Source organism: Ranitomeya imitator, chromosome 3 (genome assembly GCF_032444005.1).
Source record: "Ranitomeya imitator isolate aRanImi1 chromosome 3, aRanImi1.pri, whole genome shotgun sequence".
Taxonomy (NCBI): Eukaryota; Metazoa; Chordata; class Amphibia; order Anura; family Dendrobatidae; genus Ranitomeya; species Ranitomeya imitator.
This window is the reverse complement of record NC_091284.1, coordinates 24,498,053-24,523,232: the sequence shown is the minus strand read 5'-3', so window position 1 is coordinate 24,523,232 and position 25,180 is coordinate 24,498,053. Positions and strand designations below refer to the sequence as shown.

The 25,180-nt window shown below is 45.4% G+C and overlaps 1 protein-coding gene across 1 annotated transcript in view; it reads right to left on the bottom strand.

The window, feature by feature from the left end:
* LOC138672522 (beta-1,4-galactosyltransferase 3-like) overlaps positions 1-22,534 on the bottom strand; it is a 68,342-nt gene extending 45,808 nt beyond the window's left edge. Inside the window, exon 1 of the mRNA XM_069760575.1 lies at positions 22,434-22,534. The gene's annotated coding sequence lies outside the window, so the exon portion shown is untranslated. The remainder of the gene's footprint in view (positions 1-22,433) is intronic.
* Positions 22,535-25,180: the final 2,646 nt, after the last annotated feature.

Sequence of the window (25,180 nt, the reverse complement as noted above, 5' to 3'; positions counted from 1 at the left end):
TCACTATTCTGCTGGTGCAGTCACTGTGTACATACATTACATTACTGATCCTGAGTTACTTCCTGTATTATACTCCAGAGCTGCACTCACTATTCTGCTGGTGCAGTCACTGTGTACATACATTACATTACTGATCCCGAGTTACCTCCTGCATTATACTTCAGAGCTGCACTCACTATTCAGCTGGTGCAGTCTCTGTGTACATACATTACATTACTGATCCCGAGTTACCTCCTGCATTATACTTCAGAGCTGCACTCACTATTCTGCTGGTGCAGTCTCTGTGTACATACATTACATTACTGATCCTGAGTTACATCCTGTATTATTCTCCAGAGCTGCGCTCACTATTCTGCTGGCGCAGTCACTGGGTACATACATTACATTACTGATCCTCAGTTACCTCCTGTATTATACCCCAGAGCTGCACTCACTATTCTGCTGGTGCAGTCACTGTGTACATACATTACTGATCCTGAGTTACATCCTGTATTATACTCTAGAGCTGCACTCACTATTCTGCTGATGCAGTCACTGTGTACATACATTACATTACTGATCCTGAGTTACATCCTGTATTATACTCCAGAGCTGCACTCACTATTCTGCTATACATTACATTACTGATCCCGAGTTACCTCCTGCATTATACTTCAGAGCTGCACTCACTATTCTGCTGGTGCAGTCTCTGTGTACATACATTACATTACTGATCCTGAGTTACCTCCTGCATTATACCCCAGAGCTGCACTCACTATTCTGCTGATGCAGTCACTGTATATGTCCGGAGAAAGAACTGAGCATTGATAAACAATAAATCAACTTTATTCAAAAAGCTACACATACCATATAATAACATTTCAAATATATTCAAATAATATGAACAAAGATGACTGTAAATGATAAGCTGAAAACATAACCCCATACCCCTGTTCCCTCTCCCTATGATACCAACCCAAATGGGTGTATATCATAGTCCTGCCCGCCCTCCCCCAAAAAATTAAGGGAGGAAAAAAAAAAAAAAAAAAAGGAAAAAGGAAAGTAACACACTGAGCGCAAATACACATCACAAAAGAACCATACGTGTGTCCACCCGGATAAACATGGGCTCCCACGTGCCATGTAAAAACGTATCTAGGGACCCCACAGAGTACCAAAAGTCATACGGCTAACATGGGGATAATACCAAAATTATACCGGTCTAGGGGCAAATGAAGAAAGTTCTAGTGTCACTAACCTAACCGGTAAGCACCTGATGCATGCACAAGTACCATAGCTGCTGGCAACGCAATACAAAAGTAAACAGATCAAAAATCGCCAGCAAAATAACAGGGGCTTACCGTGTACTAGGGCAGGATGGAGGGGCAGTCGGGAGGTGGTCCCCGACGCGCGTTTCGCGGCCGCAGATCGCCGCTTTCTCAAGGGGAGAAAGCGGCGATCTGCGGCCGCGAAACGCGCGTCGGGGACCACCTCCCGACTGCCCCTCCATCCTGCCCTAGTACACGGTAAGCCCCTGTTATTTTGCTGGCGATTTTTGATCTGTTTACTTTTGTATTGCGTTGCCAGCAGCTATGGTACTTGTGCATGCATCAGGTGCTTACCGGTTAGGTTAGTGACACTAGAACTTTCTTCATTTGCCCCTAGACCGGTATAATTTTGGTATTATCCCCATGTTAGCCGTATGACTTTTGGTACTCTGTGGGGTCCCTAGATACGTTTTTACATGGCACGTGGGAGCCCATGTTTATCCGGGTGGACACACGTATGGTTCTTTTGTGATGTGTATTTGCGCTCAGTGTGTTACTTTCCTTTTTCCTTTTTTTTTTTCCTCCCTTAATTTTTTGGGGGAGGGCGGGCAGGACTATGATATACACCCATTTGGGTTGGTATCATAGGGAGAGGGAACAGGGGTATGGGGTTATGTTTTCAGCTTATCATTTACAGTCATCTTTGTTCATATTATTTGAATATATTTGAAATGTTATTATATGGTATGTGTAGCTTTTTGAATAAAGTTGATTTATTGTTTATCAATGCTCAGTTCTTTCTCCGGACATATATGATTTGTTTTGAGCGGATAGGGTGAGTCCGGTTTTTCCTGGTGTTAATTTCGCCAGGAATCCGTTTTCTCACATTATGCATATGGGATTCTTGTTTGCAGTCACTGTGTACATACATTACATTACTGATCCTGAGTTACATCCTGTATTATACCCCAGAGCTGCACTCACTATTCTGCTGGTGCAGTCACTGTGTACATACATTACATTACTGATCCCGAGTTACATCCTGTATTATACCCCAGAGCTGCACTCACTATTCTGCTGGTGCAGTCACTGGGTACATTCCTATTTGTTTCGGTTCATTTCCAATGATGCCTTCCAGCAGACCATAAATATACATAAATCCTTCCAGCCAGATGATTCCAAACAATGATGTGGACATGAGAAAACATTGTTCTTGACACATTATAAAACTAGATAACGCCGGGAAGTAGAACGTTCCTTCTGAAGTCTCGCAGCAGCTATCGCCTCTTACTGTAACTTTATCATCCTCCTTATCGCCTCGATACAGGATATCCTGACTGAAGTCACAGATCGATGATAAGAGAGCGATAACGCACTAACGGAAAGGCCCAATTACAGCGGACAATCAGACGGTGTAAAACAATCGCCACATCGACTACAGACAAGGTGTTCGACGTTCGTTTACCGGTGGCCCATTTATACAGGCTGGAAAAAAGTGATGGCGACTCCGTGTTTATACAGAACAATAATCAGAAACGGACTTTTATACTGATGTGCAGCTGACGGAGCTGAGTAGTTCTGTAGCGCAATTAGTCGCATCCGGCCCAAGCAACACAGGAAGATATCAGACGGCAGAGAGAGAAACCATCAAAAGGTTTTTATTACAAAATGTACAGTTAGGTCCATATATATTTGGACAGAGACATTTTTCTAATTTTGGTTATAGACATTACCACAATGAATTTTATACAAAACAATTCAGATGCAGTTGAAGTTCAGACTTTCAGCTTTCATTTGAGGGTATTCACATTAAAATTGGATGAAGGGCTTAGGAATTTCAGATCCTTAACATGTACCACCCTGTTTTTAAAGGGACCAAAACTAATTGGACAATTGACTCCAAGGCTATTTCATGGACAGGTGTGGGCAATCCCTTCGTTATGTCATTCTCAATTAAGCAGATAAAAGGCCTGGAGTTGATTTGAGGTGCGGTGCTGCATTTGGAAGGTTTTTCTGTGAAGTGAACATGCGGTAAAGGAGTTCTCCATGCAGGTGAAACAAGCCATCCTTAAGCTGCGAAAACAGAAAAAACCCATCCGAGAAATTGCTACAATATTAGGAGTGGCAAAATCTACAGTTTGGTCCATCCTGAGAAAGAAAGAAAGCACTGGTGAACTCATCAATGCACAGAGACCTGGGCGCTCACGGAAGACAACAGTGGTGGATGATCGCAGAATAATCTCCATGGTGAAGAGAAACCCCTTCACAACAGCCGACCAAGTGACCAACACTCTCCAGGAGGTCGGCGTATCAATATCCACATCTACCATAAAGAGAAGACTGCATGAAAGTAAATACAGAGGGTTCACTGCACGGTGCAGCCACTCATAAGCATCAAGAAGAAAAAGGATAAATACATCTAACAAAGCCGCACAGATCTGGGAGAACATTCTATAGACAGATGGAACCAAGATCAACCTCTACCAGAATGATGGAAGGAGAAAAGTATGGCGAAGGCGTGGTCCAGCTCACGATCCAAAGCAAAGCACATCATCTGTAAAACACGGCGGAGGCAGTGTGATGGCGCGGGCATGCATGGCTGCCAGTGGCACTGGGTCACTAGTGTTTATGGATGATGTGACACAGGACAGAAGCAGCCATACTGTGCCATACTATCGGAGCCGCCATACTGAGTGCTCAGATCCAGCCAAATGCAGCCAAACTGATTGGTCGTCGTTTCATACTACAGATGGACAATGACCCAAAACATAAAGCCAAAGCAACCCAGGAGTTTATTAAAGCAAAGAAGTGGAATATTCTTGAATGGCCAAGTCAGTCACCTGATCTCAACCCAATTGAGCAGCATTTCACTTGTTAAAGACTAAACTTCAGACAGAAAGGCCACAAACAAACAGCAACTGAAAACCACCGCAGAGAAAACCTGGAGAGCATCAAAAAGGAGGAAAAACAGCGTCTGGTGATGTCCATGAGTTCAAGACTTCAGGAAGTAATTGCCAACAAAGGGTTTTCAACCAAGTACTAAAAATGAACATTTTATTTAAAATTATTGAATCTGTCCAATTACTTTTGGTCCCTTTAAAAACAGGGTGGCACATGTTAAGGAGCTGAAACTCCTAAACCCTTCATCCAATTTTAATGTGGATACCCTCAAATGAAAGCTGAAAGTCTGAACTTCAACTGCATCTGAATTGTTTTGTTTAACCCCTTAGTGACAGAGCCAATTTGGTACTTAATGACAGCCATTTTTTGCAATTCTGCTTACTGTCACTTTATGAGGTTATAACTCTGGAACGCTTCAACGGATCCCGCTGATTCTGAGATTGATTTTTCGTGACATTGTACTTCATGTTAGTGGTAACATTTCTTCGATATTACTTGTGATTATTTATGAAAAAAATGGAAATATGGCGAAAATTTTAAAAATTTTGCAATTTTCAAACTTTGTATTTTTATGCCCTCAAATCAGAGAGATATGTCACGAAAAATAGTTAATAACATTTCTCACATGTCTACTTTACATCAGCACAATTTTGGAAACAAAATTTTTTTTTTTGTTAGGGAGTTGTAAAAATGAGAAATTGCTGTTCACCTTTTAACCCTTAACACTTTTTTTTTTTTTTTTTTTTTTTTTTTTTTTTAGGGACCACATCACATTTTAAGTCATTTTGAGGGGTCTATATGATAGAAAATAATGAAGTGTGACACCATTCTAAAAACTACACCCCTCAAGGTTCTCAAAACCACATTCAAGAAGTTTATTAACCCTTTACGTGCTTCACAGGAACTGAAACAATGTGAAAGGAAAAAATTAACATTTAACTTTTTTTTTGCAAACATTTTAATTCAGAACCATTTTTTTTATTTTCACAAGTGTAAAAACAGAAATGTAACCATAAATTTTGTTATGCAATTTCTCCTGAATACGTCGATACCCCATATGTGAGGGTAAACCACTTTTTGGGCGCACCGCAGAACTTGGAAGTGATGGAGCGCCGTTTGACTTTTTCAATGTAGAATTGGCAGGAATTGAGATTGGACGCCATGTCGCGTTTAGAGAGCCCCTGATGTGCCTAAACAGTGGAAACCCCCCACAAGTGACACCATTTTGGAAACTAGACCCCCCATGGAACTTATCTAGATGTGTGTTGAGAACTTTGAATGCCCAAGTGCTTCACAGAAGTTTAGAGTGCAGAGTCGTGAAAATAAAAAAATAAAAAAAATTTCCACAAAATAGATTTTTTAGCCCCCAAGTTTTTATTTTCACAAGGGTAACAAGAGAAATCAGACCCCAAAAGTTGTTGTCCAATTTGTCCTGAGTATGCTGGTACCTCATATGTGGGGGTAAACCACTGTTTGGGCGCACGGCAGAGCTCGGAAGGAAGGAGCGCCGTTTTGGAATGCAGACTTTGATAGAATGGTCTGCGGGCGTTATGTTGCGTTTGCAGAGCCCCTGATGTACCTAACCAGTAGAAACCCCCCACAAGTGACCCCATTTTGGAAACTAGACCCCCCCAAGGAACTTATCTAGATGTGTGTTGAGAACTTTGAATGCCCAAGTGCTTCACAGAAGTTTAGAATGCAGAGTCGTGAAAATAAAAAAAAATTTCCACAAAAATTTTTTTGTAGCCCCCAAGTTTTTATTTTCACAAGGGTAACAGGAGAAATCGGACCCCAAAAGTTGTTGTCCAATTTATCCCGAGTACGCTGATGCCCCATATGTGGGGGTAACCCACTGTTTGGGCGCACTGCAGAGCTCAGAAGGGAGGGAGCTCCATTTGACTTTTTGAGCGCAAAATTGGCTGTCGTGTTTGGAGACCCCCTGATGTACCTAAACAGTGGAAACCCCCCAATTCTAGCTCCAACCCTAACCCCAACACACCCCTAATCCTAATCTCAACCCTAACCTCAAACCTAACCCTAATCTCAATACCCCTAAATCACAACCCTAACCTTAACCCTAATCCCAAGCGTAACCCTAATGCCAACCCTAACCCTAATACCAACCCTAATCCAAACCCTAACCCTAATCCCAACCCTAGCCCTAACTTTAGCCCCAACCCTAACCCTAGCCCTAAGACTACTTTCACACTTGCGTCGTTTGGCATCCGTCGCAATCCGTCGTTTTGGACAAAAAAACGGATCCTGCAAATGTGCCCGCAGGATGCGTTTTTTTGCCCATAGACTTGTATTGCCGACGGATCGTGACGGATGGCCACACGTCGCGTCCGTCGTGCACTGGATCAGTTGTGTTTTGGCGGACCGTCGGCACAAAAAAACGTTCAATGTAACTTTTTTTGTACGTCGCGTCCGCCATTTCTGACCGCGCATGCGTGGCCGTAACTCCGCCCCCTCTTCCCCAGGACATAGATTGGGCAGCGGATGCATTGAAAAACTACATCCGCTGCCCACGTTGTGCACAATTTTCACAACGTGCGTCGGTATGTCGGGCCGACGCATTGCGAAGGCCCCGTACCGACGTAAGTGTGAAAGAACCCTAACCCTAAATTTAGCCCCAACCCTAACCCTAAATTTAGCCGCAAGCCTAGCCCTAGCCCTAATTTTAGCCCCAACTGCTCTTCTCCTGCCGGCCGGCAGATGGCGGGCGCACTGCGCATGCGACCGCCATTTTCTTTTGCCGGCGGCCAGGAGGAGCAGCAAGAGGGTCCAGGGACACAGGTGAGTATAATAGGGTCCCCGAATCCCCTTATTTCTCTGTCCTCTGATGTGCGATCACATCAGAAAACAGAATTACACCTTGCTTTTTTTTTTTTTTTTTTTTTTTTTTTGCGGTCGCCGGTAAACAGTTAATTACTGGCGATCGCAAAACAGGGGTCGGTAAAACCGACCCCCAATCATGTTCTTTGGGGTCTCGGCTACCCCCGGCAGCCGAGACCCCAAAGATTCTCCCGGTGCCGGCCATTTTGAAGATGGCGGCGCCCATCGGGAGCCTCGAGGAGCACCGGGGGAGACAGGTAAGTATTGGGGGGCTACCTGGGACCCCATTTCTCTGTCCTCTGATGTGCGATCACATTGGAGGACAGAGAAATTAAAAAGAAATCGCGTTTTTTTTTTTTTGTTTTTTTTTGCGATTGCCGGTAAACGGTTAATTACCGGCGATCGCAAATGCGGGGTCGGTAAAAATCCCCCCGAATCATGTTTTCTGGGGTCTCTGCTACCCCCGGCAGCCAAGACCCCAGAGAAAATCCGACTCTGGGGGGCGCTATTTACTTTTTCCACAGTGCCGTTAATTAACGGCGCTGTGGTTTAAGTACCCTTAGCGGCCGCCGTTAAAAGGCGTATCGGCGGTCGTTAAGGGGTTAAAATTCATTGTGGTGATGTCTATAACCAAAATTAGAAAAAAGGTCCATATATATTTGGACAGAGACATAACTGTATTTATGATTCAGAGTTCTCAAATGATACTTCCAGACCTCACCCAAGATACAGAGTCCAAATAATAACTTCACATCACTCCTTAGTAACATAAAGGCCCAAATGATCCTGCCATACATCAGTTAATCGTACCATACAGTGCCAAATTACCCTGCCATACGTCAGCTAAGCATAACATGCAGTGCCAAATTACCCTGCCATATATCACCTAAGGCTGCGGACACACTTGCAAGTGAAATGCGAGTTTCTCGCCTCAATACCTGGCACTGCCGCCGGCACTCAGGACCGGAGTCTGCGGCTACATGTATTTGTCTGCAACTGGACGCTCCGGTCCCGAGTGTTGGCCGCAGTGTCGGGTATTGAGGCGTGAGTTTCTCGCATTGCACTCACAAGTGTGACCCCGGCCTGATAGTAACACACAGGCCTAAATTATCCAGCCACACATCAGCTAATAGTATCATACAGGCCCAGATTACCCTGCCATACATCAGCTAAAAGTACCATACAGTGCCAAGTGATCCTGCCCAATGAAATATGGCTCCTAGATAATACTACCAACCATCACTGAAGAGTGACATACAGCGCCCAAAGTCTAGTGCAGTACAATCTCCAAAAAGCTGTGGCATAGAGTAAGCCGGAAATGGCGTAGCCCAATAACTAGATACGGCCATACAGGGACCATGTCCCTCACAATAACCAAATAAAAGGGATATCCAGTAGCCAAACAACAGTACAATATCACTGCAAAACAGCAGCTCCATATAATGCCCAACCGACATACCGATAACAAGTTACCCCTTCTGATAATTCAAAATTAGCACTTTCTAAATGTCCTTCAGGTCCTGTGAAGCCTCCTCCAGTCATCCGTCCTTCCAGTGGATTCATTTTTTTTGCTTGTTGACCTTGAAATTTTCAAGACAGGTCTCAGGTGTTGATACTTTTCCTGAACTATTTTTTTTCGTGTCAAATCTATAAAATAAATCCCGACCCAATATATAAAGGGCTTATATTACACCTGAAGATCTCTTTTTGGACTTTCCTCCAGAAGATGAAGCCGGCAACTAGCAGCAGAGTCTCCTGGTGCCTCCGTCCACTGAACTGATATCTATGGGGACTGGCTCAATGTTCACAAAACACGCGAGCTCAGACTTAGTCCAGATGTCTTGTTTTCCCAATGTGACGCTTATCGAAAACACATGTCTATAGGAAGAGTCGTGCAAACAGGATCCTTAAGGATTTTCAGAAAAGGCAGTGCCTAATATAGGATCCGAAAACCCTTTTTTTGCTTCTAGTCAGAAATTTCTAGAATGTTGCACCCCTGACCTTTGGAGGTCTCTGGCAATAGGCAATTGGTGCCATCAATGAGTTGCCACTGCCCCTTAAAATCAGCAGATTACCGGGAATGCAAAGATGCAAAGCCCACTGAATTTAGGTGGGCTATCTCATACTTACCTTTATAGTTGTCCATTACTAAAAAAAAAAAAACACTTTTTAAAAATGGGAACATTGTGGTGCGAAAAACAAAGATGACAACTTCTGGACCACCGACGCTGCTCATGTGCCCCTCGCTAGTGTTCTGGCTTTCTCAGCTGCATCTAACCAAAGGAGGAGTCACTTTCCACCCAAGTGCGAAGAAAGAGACGGAAGATGGTGTTTTTAGGATCAGATGGAATGAGGCCCGTGCAGTCAATCAGCAAGCAGCCGCTAATTGATATGCTTCACTTACCTTAAAGGGAACCTGTCACCTGAATTTGGCGGGACTGGTTTTGGGTCATATGGGCGGAGTTTTCTGGTGTTTGATTCACCCTTTCCTTACCCACTGGCTGCATGCTGGCTGCAATATTGGATTGAAGTTCATTCTCTGTCCTCCGTAGTACACGCCTGCACAAGGCAAGATTGTTTTGCGCAGGCGTGTACTATGGAGGACAGAGAATGAACTTCAATCCAATATTGCACCCAGCATGCAGCCAGCGGGTAAGGAAAGGGTGAATCAAACACCAGAAAACTCCGCCCATATGACCCAAAACCAGTCCCGCCAAATTCAGGTGACAGAGTCCCTTTAACCCTCCTTGTGGATCCAGAGCCAAATTCCCGCTGCTGTCCCAGTGTTTTGGCTACATCGGTGATGTCACGTCTCGTTCAGTGGGCTCAATGGCTGTGCAGAGGTTGACGGGATGAGCACTGAGCTCAGTAACTGACTAGAGCAGTGACATGTGATGGTAACGTGATGACACTGCTGCAGCCAGAACACCAGGACTGGTGCAGCACCGCTGAGCCACCAGTGGATCCAGGGAATGCAAGTACCTACTGAGTTGGTCATTTTAGGTATTTTAGAGAGTTTAGAGCCCACTTTCCTGAAAGTACAGGTAGTGCTGGTCTTCAGCGGTGCGGTTTACAGAGCAAGAGGAACAGAGCTATTAGATTTTATATATTTAATCCTGAAAGGTAGGCAGTGTTTATAAAAAAAATATATAAAATATGATGCAAAATGGGAAAAAATAAACAATATAAAATATATAATTGCATGACATAAAAAGGAATAAGAAAAGAGAAAAACTAAACGTGATGTTGCAGGAATGAGCTTTTATCTTTATGGAGGGAAGCGCTCCGATTAGGAAAGTGGGCCACCCTCAAAAAGAACAACGACAGACACCCAAACTCTCATTTTTAATTAGATCAAGGTTACACACTTATACCTCCCCTGGATGAGCTCGTATGGGGGTTGGTTGTGGGATGTGCTGTTAGAATTTTATGATATCCCTAACTTTCAGGATACCTACGCCCTGGAGATCGATAGTGTCATCTTGTTGCTTATCGCGATTTAACCTGCCTATAGAGATGAAACATGGCAGGGATAGTACCATCCAGCTGACTGTTATTAAGTTGTAGGGATTAGAATGGCAGTACAGTGATGTGAGTGAAGGCGTTATGTACTTCCCTTTGCCACAACGACGAAAATATATCTCCCATAAATATCAGATGAATGCAAATCCCAATATTCATCACTGACCACTGGCTCCAAAAAGTCTCCGACAGTGCTTTGATTAGAGGAAGCTTATGCCTGAGAAAAGCACTGCCCCGCTTCTGCATAAACGAATATAAGCCTTGGTATCTTTCCCCCCCCCCCCAGAACAAACCTCCTGTCCCCATTAACTGTTCACTGCCAGGGGCCCCTAACTTCAATTGTGGTTGAAGTGTCAGCTCTCTCAGTTCTTAATTAGTTTAGTTTCTCACTTGTCCATCAGTTTTTCTCTTTGCCAGATATAATTAATCCCCCATTATGATCAATGCGAGGGCGATCATCTGTAAGTGAACAGTTACTAAAGTTGATGCGTTGGAAGAAGGAAAAAATGAGTAGATTATGCTGCCAATACGACTGCATCAGAGCATCTCCAAGAGTCAGCCTTGTGAGGCCTTCATGATACGTGGGGTCCTGTGCCACCCAGGGCTTAGGTGCTGGGGAGTGAAGGCGTACACCTGGTTGAATCCCACAAAAAAGCAACTGTACCCTCAATTACTGATGAAGTCGTTGCTGGCTATGATGGACAGAAAACCATTAGCTGCAACGTTCTTCACGACCTATGATAGAACTGTGTCAGTACATGCAGAGTGTTGCAGCTGCGACAGAAAGGTGTCAGGTCACACAGAGCTTCGTAGCTATGATATAAAGCTATCAAGAAACAGAGAGCATTGCAGCCATGATAGAAAGGAGTCAGGAGATACAAAACGCCGCAACTATTATGGATGGAAGTCGGTCAGGACACAAGGAGCGTCACAGACATGATAGAAAGGTGACGCAGAAAGTCACAGCTATGATAGAAAAGCGTCAGGATATTCAGAGCATCGCCACTATTATAGAAAGGAGTCAGGACATACAGTGTGTCACAGCTATGATAGAAAGGCATCAGTAGACGCAGAGCATCACAGCTGTGATAGCAAGGCATCAGGAGACGCAGAGCATTGCAGCTATAATGGAAAGGTGTAAGGAGAAGCAGAACATAGCAGCTATGACAAAAAGTCAGGACATGTAGAGCACCACAACTGCTTCAGAAAAGCGATAGGACACTGCCACTATTATAGAAAGGAGTCAGGTCATGCAGTGTGTCACAGCTATGATAGATAGGCATAAGGAGACGCAGAGCATCACAGCTATGATAAGAGGTGTAAGGAGATGCAGAGCGTTGCAGCTATGATAGAAAAGCGTCAGGACATGCAGAGCATGGCCACTATTATAGAAATGAGTCAGGACATAGTGTGTCAGAGAAATGATAGGAAAAGCATCAGGACATGCAGAACATCGCCACTATGGTTCACACTTGCGTTGTGCAGTCCGTTCAACAAATCCCTTAAACGGACTGCACTAACGCAAGTGTCAACTTTGGCACTGCGCTAGCGCAGATGGAGCATCTGCTAGCTCCATCTGCGCTAGCAGTGCGCTACTAGTGACGGACCCGGAAACGCTGCAGCCCGCGTCTCGGGTCCGTCACTCAATGACGGCACATCGCTAGCGCACGCCCATTGTGGGCGTGCGCTAGCGATGCATTCGCCATTGCCAGTAATGGCGGCGTTAACGGACGTTACACCGCGTTATGCTGCGGTGTAACGTAGTCCGTTAAACGGGTTCACACAACGGAGTGTGAACCCAGCCTTATAGAAAGAAGTCAGGACATACAGTGCGTCACAGCTATGATAGGAAAAGCATCAGGAGACGCAGAGCACCACAGCTATGATAGAAAGACATCAATAAACAATCAGGACACGCAGTGTATCACAGTTTGCTGTGTACGGTGCTCATGGTAACCCCTGGCCACTGTGAAAACTCAAACAATGGTCATCCGAGAGTGTTGGAAAAAAAAAAAAAAAAAAAAAAAAGCAGCTCTCTGCGATTCCTCCTTTTTAACATGCCTGGAGCTGTTTGGACAAAACAATGACTTCACTGGACAAACCCTTGTGGGAGACTGCTGCTAATGTCTCAGTGCTAGACACCACAGAGGTCTGGTGGAATCACTGCCTTGAAGCTGTTTTGGCAGCACAAGTGCGACCTAGGACTTTAGGGAGGTTTTAATTATAAATAATTGGGCATGAAGAGACGCTGCAGCTGCTGTGACAACCGGCCAACGCTTGGCAGCTAAGGGTAGAACACCTGGATGATACCGGCTGGGCGTCGGACGAATGCCTGGGTAACTACCCCTGCTGATAATCACCGCACAATATCAGATTATGCTACACAAACCCTTTAACCTTTTCCCGCCATCGACAATTTTTTGCATTTTTACTTCTCACTTTAATATTTTCCGTTGACATAGCTGCATTTTTGGTAGCGGCAGGACAATTTGTAAGACAACATTCACTTTACTATACAAGTTACTGGGATACAGGAAAATATTCCATGTGGTGTAAAATGATAAAACGCTCTCCAAACATTGTTTTTCGGGTTTTTTTTTTTCCCCCAACGTTAATTATTCAGTAAAAACGACAACACGATCCTTCGGGTCAGTGCGTTCACACCGATACCAGACATGTTATATTTGTTATTTCAATGACTTAAAACTAGTTTTTGCTTTAGAAAATTCTAAATACTTAGTGTCATTTTCTGGGACCTGTAACTTTATTTTTCCAGTGATTGAGCTGTGTGAAGTCTTGCCGTTTGTCTGGCAAACTGTTCTTTGCTATTGATAAGAATTTGGAGAATTTGGATCCTTTTTTCGGTGGAGATGTGGTGACTGATAACAGCAATTTTGGGTTCTTTGACTTTTTCTGGATGGGTCAAAATATTTTAGATTTTCACGAGTTGAACTATTACAGACATGGGGATAGCAAAGATGCTTATTTAGTTTCTTTTGTCGCTGCCTCATTACCACGCGGACAAGAAAGCCGCTGCCTTACATTACCCAATGGGGACTTGAACCTGAGACTGTTTATTCACATACTACAGGATTGCGGAATATTGCAAAAATCACATCTACTATGGCTTCACAGGAACACCGATATGACAGTGACGGGGCTTCTTCACCAGAAATACCGGAAGAAGGCAGCAATCCAGCAGGTTGGACTAATACACCTTTTTGCAACAGACTTGCTGCTGCCTTCTCCCAATATTTCTGCTCTTGTATGGTGGTCTGTCCACCACGAGGCATGAACCCCGATTAATGCCAATTACTGAGTGGCATATGTACCGCTAATTTTATTTTTACAAGCGCCATACAATAAGCCCCCTAATAATATGACAAGTGCCATACAAGATGTCCCCTAATACAGTACATTACAGAAGTGAGTACACCCCTAAGTGAAAATGGCCAAGTTTTTCCTAATTAGCCATCTTCCCTCCCAGGCATCATGTGACTCGTTAGGAGAATTGCTGCAGAGGATACAGGGAGGGGGGTGTCCACCTGTCAGTGCTCAGATCATGCGCCACACACTGCATCATAATAGTCTGCATGGTCGTCATCTCAGAAGAAAACCCACAAACACTAGCAGACTAAGGACATGGATCATTGGAACCGTGTCATGTGGTCTGATGAGACCAACAAACTTATTTGGTTCAAATGGAGTCAAGCTTGTGTGGTGGCAACCAGGTGAGGAGTACAAAGACAAGTGTGTCCTGCCTACAGTCAAGCATGGTGGTGGGAGTGTCATGGTTTGGGGCTGAATGAGCGCTGCCGGCTGTGGGCAGCAGTTCATTGAGGGTACTATGAATGCCAACATGTACTGTGTCATACTGAAGCAGAGCATGATCCCTTCCCTCTGGAAACTGGACTTGCAGGGCAGTATACCAACACGATAATGACCCAAAACACCTCCAAGACGACCACTGCCTTGTAAAGAAATAGAGTAAAAGGTGCTAGACTGGCCAAGCATGTGTCCAGCTCTAAACCCTATTGATGATCGGTGGGCCATCCTCAAAAGGAAGGAGAAGGAGCGCAAAGTCTCCAACATCCACCAGCTCCGTGATGTCGTCATGGAGGAGTGGAAGAGGATTCCAGCGGTGAACTGTGAAGCTCTAGTGACCTCCATGCCCAAGAGAGTAAGGGTATGTGCACACGTTGTGGATTTCGTTGCGGATCCGCAACAGATTGGCCGCTGCAGCTTCGCAGCAGTTTTCAATGCGCTTACAGTACCATGTAAATGTATGGAAAACAAAATCCGCAGTGCACATGCTGCAGAAAAAAACTGCGCTGAAACGTAGCGTTGTTTATTCCGCAGCATGTCAATTCTTTCTGCGGATTCTGCAGTGGTTTGCACCTGCTCCATAATAGGAATCCGCAGGTGTAAAACTGTAATTCTGCAGGTAATCCGCAGTGCGGTTTACCTGCGGATTTACCAAAATCAGTCTGGAGTAATCCGCAGCGTGTGCACGTGGCCTTAAGGCAGTGCTTAAAAATAATGGTGGCCATTCAAAATAGTCACACTTTGGGCACAATTTGTCCATTTTCCCTTAGGGTGTACTCACTTTTGTTGATTTGTCACTGCCATTTAGATATTAATGGCAGTGTTGAGTTATTTAGAGGGCATCAAATGTACATTTATACAGGCTGAACAGTGACTACTGTACATTGCATCAAAGTGTCAGATCTTCAGTGTTATCCCATGAAAAGATATACCGTATATACTCGAGTATAAGCCGACCCGAGTATAAGCCGACCCCCCTAATTTTGCCACAAAAAACTGTGAAAACTTATTGATTCGAGTATAAGCCTAGGGTGGAAATGCAGCATTTACCGGTGAATTTCAAAAATAAAAATAGTTCATTATTTCCACATAGCTGTGCCATATAGTGCTCTGCACCGTTCATTTTGCCCCATAGCTGTGCCCCATATAGTGCTCTGCACCGTTCATTATTGCCCCATATACAATGCTCTGCACCGTTCATTGTGCCCCATATCTGTGCCCCATATAGTGCTCTGCACCGTTCATTGTGCCCCATAGCTGTGCCCCATATAGTGCTCTGCACCGTTCATTATTGCCCCATATCTGTGCCCCATATACAATGCTCTGCACCGTTCATTGTGCCCCATATCTGTGCCCCATATAGTGCTCTGCACCGTTCATTGTGCCCCATACAATGCTCTGCACCGTTCATTGTGCCCCATATCTGTGCCCCATATAGTGCTCTGCACCGTTCATTTTGTCCCATAGCTGTGCCCCATATACAATGCTCTGCACCGTTCATTGTGCCCCATATCTGTGCCCCATATATGCTCTGCACCGTTCATTGTGCCCCATAGCTGTGCCCCATACATGCTCTGCACCGTTCATTGTGCCCCATAGCTGTGCCCCATACAGTGCTCTGCACCGTTCATTGTGCCCCATAGCTGTGCCCCATACAGTGCTCTGCACCGTTCATTGTGCCCCATAGCTGTGCCCCATATAGTGCTCTGCACGGTTCATTGTGCCCCATAGCTGTGCCCCATATAGTGCTCTGCAGCGTTCATATCTCCCCATAGCTGTGCCTCATATAGTGCTCTGCACCGTTCATTATTGCCCCATATCTGTGCCCCATATATGCTCTGCACCGTTCATTATTGCCCCATATCTGTGCCCCATATATGCTCGGCACCGTTCATTATTGCCCCATATCTGTGCCCCATATATGCTCTGCACCGTTCATTATTGCCCCATATCTGTGCCCCATATATGCTCGGCACCGTTCATTATTGCCCCATATCTGTGCCCCATATATGCTCGGCACCGTTCATTATTGCCCCATATCTGTGCCCCATATATGCTCTGCACCGTTCATTATTGCCCCATATCTGTGCCCCATATATGCTCTGCACCGTTCATTATTGCCCCATATCTGTGCCCCATATATGCTCTGCACCGTTCATTATTGCCCCATATCTGTGCCCCATATATGCTCTGCACCGTTCATTATTGCCCCATATCTGTGCCCCATATATGCTCGGCACCGTTCATTATTGCCCCATATCTGTGCCCCATATATGCTCGGCACCGTTCATTATTGCCCCATATCTGTGCCCCATATATGCTCGGCACCGTTCATTATTGCCCCATATCTGTGCCCCATATATGCTCTGCACCGTTCATTATTGCCCCATATCTGTGCCCCATATATGCTCTGCACCGTTCATTATTGCCCCATATCTGTGCCCCATATATGCTCTGCACCGTTCATTATTGCCCCATATCTGTGCCCCATATATGCTCTGCACCGTTCATTATTGCCCCATATCTGTGCCCCATATATGCTCTGCACCGTTCATTATTGCCCCATATCTGTGCCCCATATATGCTCTGCACCGTTCATTATTGCCCCATATCTGTGCCCCATATATGCTCGGCACCGTTCATTATTGCCCCATATCTGTGCCCCATATATGCTCGGCACCGTTCATTATTGCCCCATATCTGTGCCCCATATATGCTCGGCACCGTTCATTATTGTCCCATATCTGTGCCCCATATAGTGCTCTGCACCGTTCATTATTGTCCCATATCTGTGCCCCATATAGTGCTCTGCACCGTTCATTATTGTCCCATATCTGTGCCCCATATAGTGCTCTGCACCGTTCATTATTGTCCCATATCTGTGCCCCATATAGTGCTCTGCACCGTTCATTATTGTCCCATATCTGTGCCCCATATAGTGCTCTGCACCGTTCATTATTGCCCCATATCTGTGCCCCATATATGCTCGGCACCGTTCATTATTGCCCCATATCTGTGCCCCATATATGCTCTGCACCGTTCATTATTGCCCCATATCTGTGCCCCATATATGCTCGGCACCGTTCATTATTGTCCCATATCTGTGCCCCATATATGCTCGGCACCGTTCATTATTGCCCCATATCTGTGCCCCATATATGCTCGGCACCGTTCATTTTGTCCCATAGATGCTCCACATAAATCTGTGCCGCTGCTGCAATTAAAAAAAAAAAAAAAACACATACTCACTTCTCTTGCTTGCAGCTCCCAGGAAGATGGAGGCGCCGGGAAGATGGAGCGACGCCCAGCGGCTGGAACGCGGACAGGTGAATATGACATACTTACCTAGTCCCAGCGATCCTGACGCTCACTCTGCCTGTCACAGCTGTCTTCGGTGCCGCAGCCTCTTCCTCTATCAGCGGTCACCGTTACCGCTGATTAGAGAAATGAATACGTGGCTCCACCCCTATGGGAGGTGGAGCCGCCTATTCATTTTTCTAATGAGCGGTCCCACGTGACCGCTGAAGAGGGGAAGACGCTGCAGCACAGAAGACCGTGGGACGGCAGGGACAGCGCGAGGATCGCTGGGACTAGGTAAGTATGCCTCAGCGCCCTCACCCGCCGACCCTGCCACCCACCTTGACTCGAGTATAAGCCGAGAGGGGCACTTTCAGCCCAAAAATTTGGGATGAAAATCTCGGCTTATACTCGAGTATATACGGTAATTAAATATGAACAAAAATGTAAGGGGTGTACTCACTTCTGTGATATACAGTATATGTCAAGGATAACAGCCGGAGAGAGAGAGGGGGTGGGCACACAGATCCCACTGCTTTTGCCAGTTTGTCAGGGGAACACAACACCGCTGCCTCCAATCATCAGAGAATTTATGCAATTGACTGACGAGTGACGGATGAAGACATGGCTGCCTCCACTATTAGGCTAGTTATTGGGGAATTCCAAAGCATAGAATTTGTATACATACAGTGGCTTGCAGAATTGTTCACCACCACCACCACCCTTTTGGTGCTGTTTGTGTTTTGCTACCTCACAACTGAACATTTAGTTTTCTTTTCAACACTGACAAACAGGTTTTGCTTAAAGTGCCCATCATCACCAGGTATCATTGTAATCAGTAGAATGGCGCCAACCTGATACTGTCTGTAGGTTATTCACCACAATCCTGCTGACAGGGTCCCTTTAAAAATATATCTGTATTTTGCACCATCTTCCCCTCAACGGGACCATTTTCCATGTACCTGCTGCCAAAAAACATCCCCACAGCATGATGCTGTCACCACCATGTTTCACTGTGGGGATGGTGTTCTTGGGGTAATAAGCTGAGTTGGTTTGGCTTCAAACACAGAATCTATATTGGTGTCCAATAAGTAAAATTTTGGTCTCATCTGAGCACAGCACCTTCCTCCATACATTTGGGGAGTCTCCCCATGTCTTTTGGCCAACTCAAAACGAGCCATAAAAAGGCTTTTTTCTGCTCACTCTTCCAAAAGGCCACTTCTATGGAGTGTACGACTTATTGTATCATATATACAGATACTCCAGTCTCTGCTTGGGAACTCTGCTGCTCTTTCAGACTATGTGTGCATGTGTTGAGTATTTGCTTGCAGAAATTTCTGCAAGGTTTCTGCATTTCTTGGCAGGAAAAATGCTGAGGAAAAAAAAACCATGTTTTTTGCAGCATTTTTTGCATACGAAAGGATACAAAATGGGAACAATACGATGTATACAACTGCATGGAATAACGAAAGAGAATTACTAAACCCGATTTTCCAGGAAAGGCTCTGGTCTTTATGGAGGGAAGCACTCCGATTGGGAAAATGGACCACTCTCAGAACTGTCTTCCAGAATGAACAAAGACAGACACCCAAGCTCATTATCAGCACAAGCTTACACCCACATACCTCCCCTTGATGAGCTCACGTGGGGGCTGATTGTGGGATGGGTTAAGTCTTTCAGAGTTTTATGAGATTTCCGGCTTACAGACTATCTTTGCCCTTGGAGATCCCAGGAGGTAGATAACGTGTTCATGTTTCTTATCGCGATTTTATCGTTTTGTAGTCATGAAACATGGCACGGATAGCATCATCCATTGGACCAATATTAAGTTAGGATGTTATTAAAATGATGAGAGTGAATGTTGGTCCCTTCACTACGACGCCTAAAATATCTCCCATAAATATCAGTTTGGTGCAAAACCCCAATATTCATATCTGGACACCGGAGTTAGTGTGTCTAACTGCAATTTTTTTTTTTTTTTAAGGCTATGTGCACACGTAGAATGGTCCACTGCGGATTTTTCCACAGTGGATTTGATAAATCTGCAGGGCAAAAACGCTGCATTTTTGCTGCAGATTTATCGCGCTTTTTTTTGCGGATTTCACTGCGGTTTTACAACTGCGGTTTCCTATTGGAGCAGCTGTAAAACTGCTGCGGAATCCGAAGTGATGTAATGTAAACTCATCGGAAACTGCTGCGGACCTGCAGCGTGTGCACATACCCTAATAAAACAAGACTTACATCTGAAGATGTTAGATTTTTCACCTGTCTCTTGAATAGATGGATCTCAGACTTTTTGTCTTTTAGTCAGAGTAATTCTCTGCTGCAATTACCTAGTCACCGTAGGAGGCCCCTATTTCAATGGAGATTGAAGTGTTAGCTCTCCCTCTCATTTCCCTTGTATTACTTAGCTTCTCTCTTTCCAGCCTCAAATAATCCCATATGTTCATTGTGAGGGTACACATCCCCCCTCCTGGAGAGGTCTTAGGGTATGTGCAGATTCTGAAAAATCCGCTGGTTGCATTTTACCTGCAGATTTACCGCGTTTTTTGTGCCGTTTTCACACCTGCGGATTCCAATTATGAAGCAGATTAGATATTAGAAAAAACTTTTTGACAGTGAGGGTGATCAATGAGTGGAACAGGCGGCCACGAGAGGTGGTGAGTTCTCCTTCAATGGAAGTCTTCAAACAGAGGCTGGACAGACATCTGTCTGGGATGGTTTAGTGAATCCTACTTTGAGCAGTGGGTTAGACATGATGACCCCGGAGGTCCCTTCCAACTCAACCTTTCTATGGAGGTGTAAAAGGCTGCGGAATCCGCACAAAGGATTCACATGCTGCGGAAAATAAACCGCTGCGTTTCCGCACAGTATTTTCCGCAGCATGGGCACTGCAGATTTGGTTTTCCATAGGTTTACATGGTACTGTACAACGCGTGGAAAACTGCTGCGAATCCGCAGCCAAATCCATGACGTCTGCACATAGCCTTATGGATTTTTTAAAAATTTTTCTCTATGAATATATATATATACTAGATGGTGGCCCGATTCTAACGCATCGGGTATTCTAGAATATGCATGTCCACGTAGTATTTTGCCCAGACACGTAGTATTTTGCCCAGACCCATAGTATATTGCCCAGCCACGTAGTATATTGGCCAGCCACGTAGTATACAGCAGAGCCATGTAGTATATTGGCCAGCCACGTAGTACGGTATATTGCCCAGTGACGTAGTATATTGGCCAGCCACATAGTATATAGCAGAGCTACATAGTATATTGCCCAGCACAGAGCCGCGTAGTGTAGAGACTTTAAAAAAAAAAAAAAAAACATATACTCACCTTCCGGAGGCCCGTTGAAGTCCTGCTATACTCACCCTCCGCCGCCTTTCCTGCTCCTCGCCACGCTCCCAGGACCGCTCCATTGCAAGCGGCAGCTTCCGGTCCCAGGGCTGGTGTGAGCAGGACCTATGATGACGTCGCGGTCACATGACCGTGACGTCACGGCAGGTCCTTGTCGCACACCAGCCCTGGGACCGGAAGCTGCCGCTTGCAATGGAGCGGTCCCGGGAGCGTGGCGAGGAGCGGGAAAGGAGGCGGAGGGTGAGTATAGCAGGTTTTTTTTAATTATTATTATTTTAAACATGACATTTTTACTATTGATACTGCATAGGCAGCATCAATAGTAAATAGTTGGGGACACACAGGGTTAATAGCAGCGGTAACGGAGCGCGTCACACCGCGGGCCGTTACCGCTGCCATTAACCCTGTGTGAGCGGAGGGGATTACGGAGCGGGCGCCGGGCAGTGAGTGCAGGGGAGTAGGGGAGGGACTAATCGGACTGTGCCCGTTGCTGATTGGTCGCGGCAGCCATGACAGGCAGCTGCCGAGACCAATCAGGGAACGAATAACCGTGACAGAAGGACAGACAGACAGACGGAAGTGACCCTTAGACAATTATGTATATACTCCGTCGACATACATATTCTGGAATACCCGACGCGTTAGAATCGGGCTATATATATATATATATATATATATATATATATATATATATATATATATATATATATTCTCCAAATCACCTTCTCCGAAAATAAAAAAAAACACACATATATATATATATATATAATGTTTTTTTTTTATTTTCGGAGAAGGTGATTTGGAGAATATATATATATATATATATATATGTATACATATATACATACACACCCAAATCACCTTCTCCAAAAATAAAAAAACAAGCGTGGCATCACTAGAAGTCCAATCCTTCAGTATAAGTTATACATATGGTAAACTGAATAGTAAATGTAAAAACACATAAAAAAAAAAAACAAACAAAACCTAAATGCCTGAATTGTGTTTTTTTTGGCCCCTGGTTTTCCAAAATATGGAATAAAATGCAATAAAAAAGTCTTGTGACCCTAAATAGTGTCACCAGGAGCTACAGCTTTGCCTCAAGGGAAGGAAAAAAAAAAAAAAAAAAACACATGAAAAACTCAAAACAATAGACCAGAAAAAAATAGAAAAAAAAAAAAAAAACATTCTAAAACCCAAAACTTTAATTTAAAGAATTGATTAAAAAAATCCCCTACCCGTTTGTTCGCCACCAGTCATCGCCTTGGCGGGTATACACCTGTATCTCTACACACAGAGATAAAACTTCCTACGGGACCATCAGAGCCGCCGCACATATAGCGCTACACGAGCGTCCGTCCCTCCCTATACATCAGCCCATAGAAATGACCCTTGGTGCGGTAACACTCGGGAGTCCCCGGTAACGGACGGCGGTCTCAGTTTTACCTGCCGGCTCCGGTCCCGGCTCTGTCCCCTGAGGCAGCGAAAGTCACCTGTTACTCCGCGCGCTCCCGACAGCTCGAGCCTGCGTGCGCGCCGCCGGTCACACTGAGACGCAGCACAAAAAAGAAACGCGCACAGCAACAAGCCCCGCCCACTGCGTGCCGGAACCAACAGGTGAAGTTGTCCCTGGGCGCTGGAATGGGAAACCCGTCCAGTACTGGTGGGGGGGCCAAGCTGTTGTCATGGTTACTGCTGGTCCTATAGCGCCATCTAGTGGTCTCTGCTGTGGCCCTTGGGGCCCCAAGTGATATTTCTGTTTTACCCTGTTGTAGTTTGTGCTAAAAGTTGCGAATTTTATTGTATATATATAATCATCTAAGGGTCACAGAAATCCCGAGTCGCTGATTGGTCGCGGCAAAACGGCCATGACCAATCAGCGACGGGCACAGTCCGGCGGCAAAATGGCCGCTCCTTCCTCCCCGCAGTCAGTGCCCGGTCCGTACTCCCCTCCAGTCACCGCTCACACAGGGTTAATGGCAGCGCTAATGGACCGCGTTATGCCGCGGTGTAACGCACTCCATTAACGCTGCTATTAACCCTGTGTCACCAACATTTTACTATTGATGCTGTGTATGCGGCCTCAAAAGTAAAAAGATCTAATGTTAAAAATAATAAATAAAATAAATCATTATATACTCACATTCCGGATCCAGCCGAGGCCTTTCCCGCTCCTCGCGACGCTCCGGTCCATGCATTGCGGTCTCGCGAGATGATGACGTAGCGGTCTCGCGAGATGATGACGTAGCGGTCTCGCGAGATGATGACGTAGCGGTCTCGCGAGACAGCTATGTCATGATCTCGCGAGACCGCAATGCACTCTTGGGACCGGAGAATCGCGAGAACCATCGGTAAACGCCTGGGCTGGATCCGGGGGGGCCGATGGAGGGTGAGTATATACGGTAACTATTTTTTAATTTAATTCTTTTTTTAACATGATGCCCACATTGCTATATACTACGTGGGCTGTGTTATATACTACATCTCTGCTATATACTATGTGGGCTGTGCTATATACTACGTGGCTGTGCAATATATTACGTGGCTGTGCAATATACTACGTGTCTGTGCTATATACTACATCGCTGGGCAATATACTACGAGGCCTGGGTTATATACTGCATGGGTTGTGTTATATACTATGTCTCTGTGCTATATACTACATGGCTGTGGTATATATTACGTGGCTGGGCAATATGCTACATCACTGTGCTATATACTATGTGGCCTATGTTATATACTGCATGGGCAGTGTTATATACTACGTCTCTGTGCTATATATTACGTGGCTGGGCAATATACTACGTGTCTGTGCTATATATCTAACGTGTCTGTGCTATATACTTCGTGTCTGTGCTATATACTACGTGGCTGTGCTATATACTACGTGGCTGTGTTATAGACTATGTGGCTCCTATATACTATGTGGCTGTCTGTGTTACGTGGCCTCTGCTATATGCTATGTGGCTGCTATATATATACATACATATTGTAGAATACCTGATGCGTTAGAATCGGGCCACCATCTTCTAATATAATAAAAGTCTTTATCACAACACTGATCCCCAGGAACAGCATCATACACAGATCCCCCATAACAGTGCGTCATCCACAGATCCCCATAACAGTGCATCATCCACAGATTCCCCCATAACAGTGCGTCATCCACAGATCCCCCATAGCAGTGCGTCATCCACAGATCCCCCATAACAGTGCGTCATCCACAGATCCCCCATAACAGTGCGTCATCCACAGATCCCCCATAACAGTGTGTCACCCACAGATCCCCATAACATTGTGTCACCCACAGATCCCCATAACAGTGCGTCATCCACAGATCCCCCATAACAGTTCGTCACCCACAGATCCCCATAACAGTGTGTCACCAACACAGATCCCCCATAACAGTGCGTCATCCACAGATCCCCCATAACAGTGCGTCATCTACAGATCCCCCATAACAGTGCGTCATCTACAGATCCCCCATAACGGCGCGTCATCCACAGATCCCCCATAACAGTGCGTCATCCACAGATCCCCCATAACAGTGCGTCATCCACAGATCCCCCATAACAGTGCGTCATCCACAGATCCCCCATAACAGTTCGTCACCCACAGATCCCCATAACAGTGTGTCACCAACACAGATCCCCCATAACAGTGCGTCATCCACAGATCCCCCATAACAGTGCGTCATCTACAGATCCCCCATAACAGTGTGTCATCCACAGATCCCCCATAACAGTGCGTCATCCACAGATCCCCATAACAATGCGTCATCCACAGATCCCCCATAACAGTGCGTCATCCACAGATCCCCATAACAGCGCGTCATCCACAGATCCCCCATAACAGCGCGTCATCCACAGATCCCCCATAAGAGTGCGTCATCCACAGATCCCCCATAACAGTGCGTCATCCACAGATCCCCCATAACAGTGCGTCATCCACAGATCCCCCATAACAGTGCGTCATCCACAGATCCCCCATAACAGTGCATCATCCACAGATCCCCCATAACAGTGCATCATCCACAGATCCCCCATAACAGTGCGTCACCCACAGATCCCCATAACAGTGCGTCACCCACAGATCCCCCATAACAGTGCGTCATCCACAGATCCCCATAACAGTGCGTCACCCACAGATCCCCATAACAGTGTGTCACCCACAGATCCCCCATAACAGTGCGT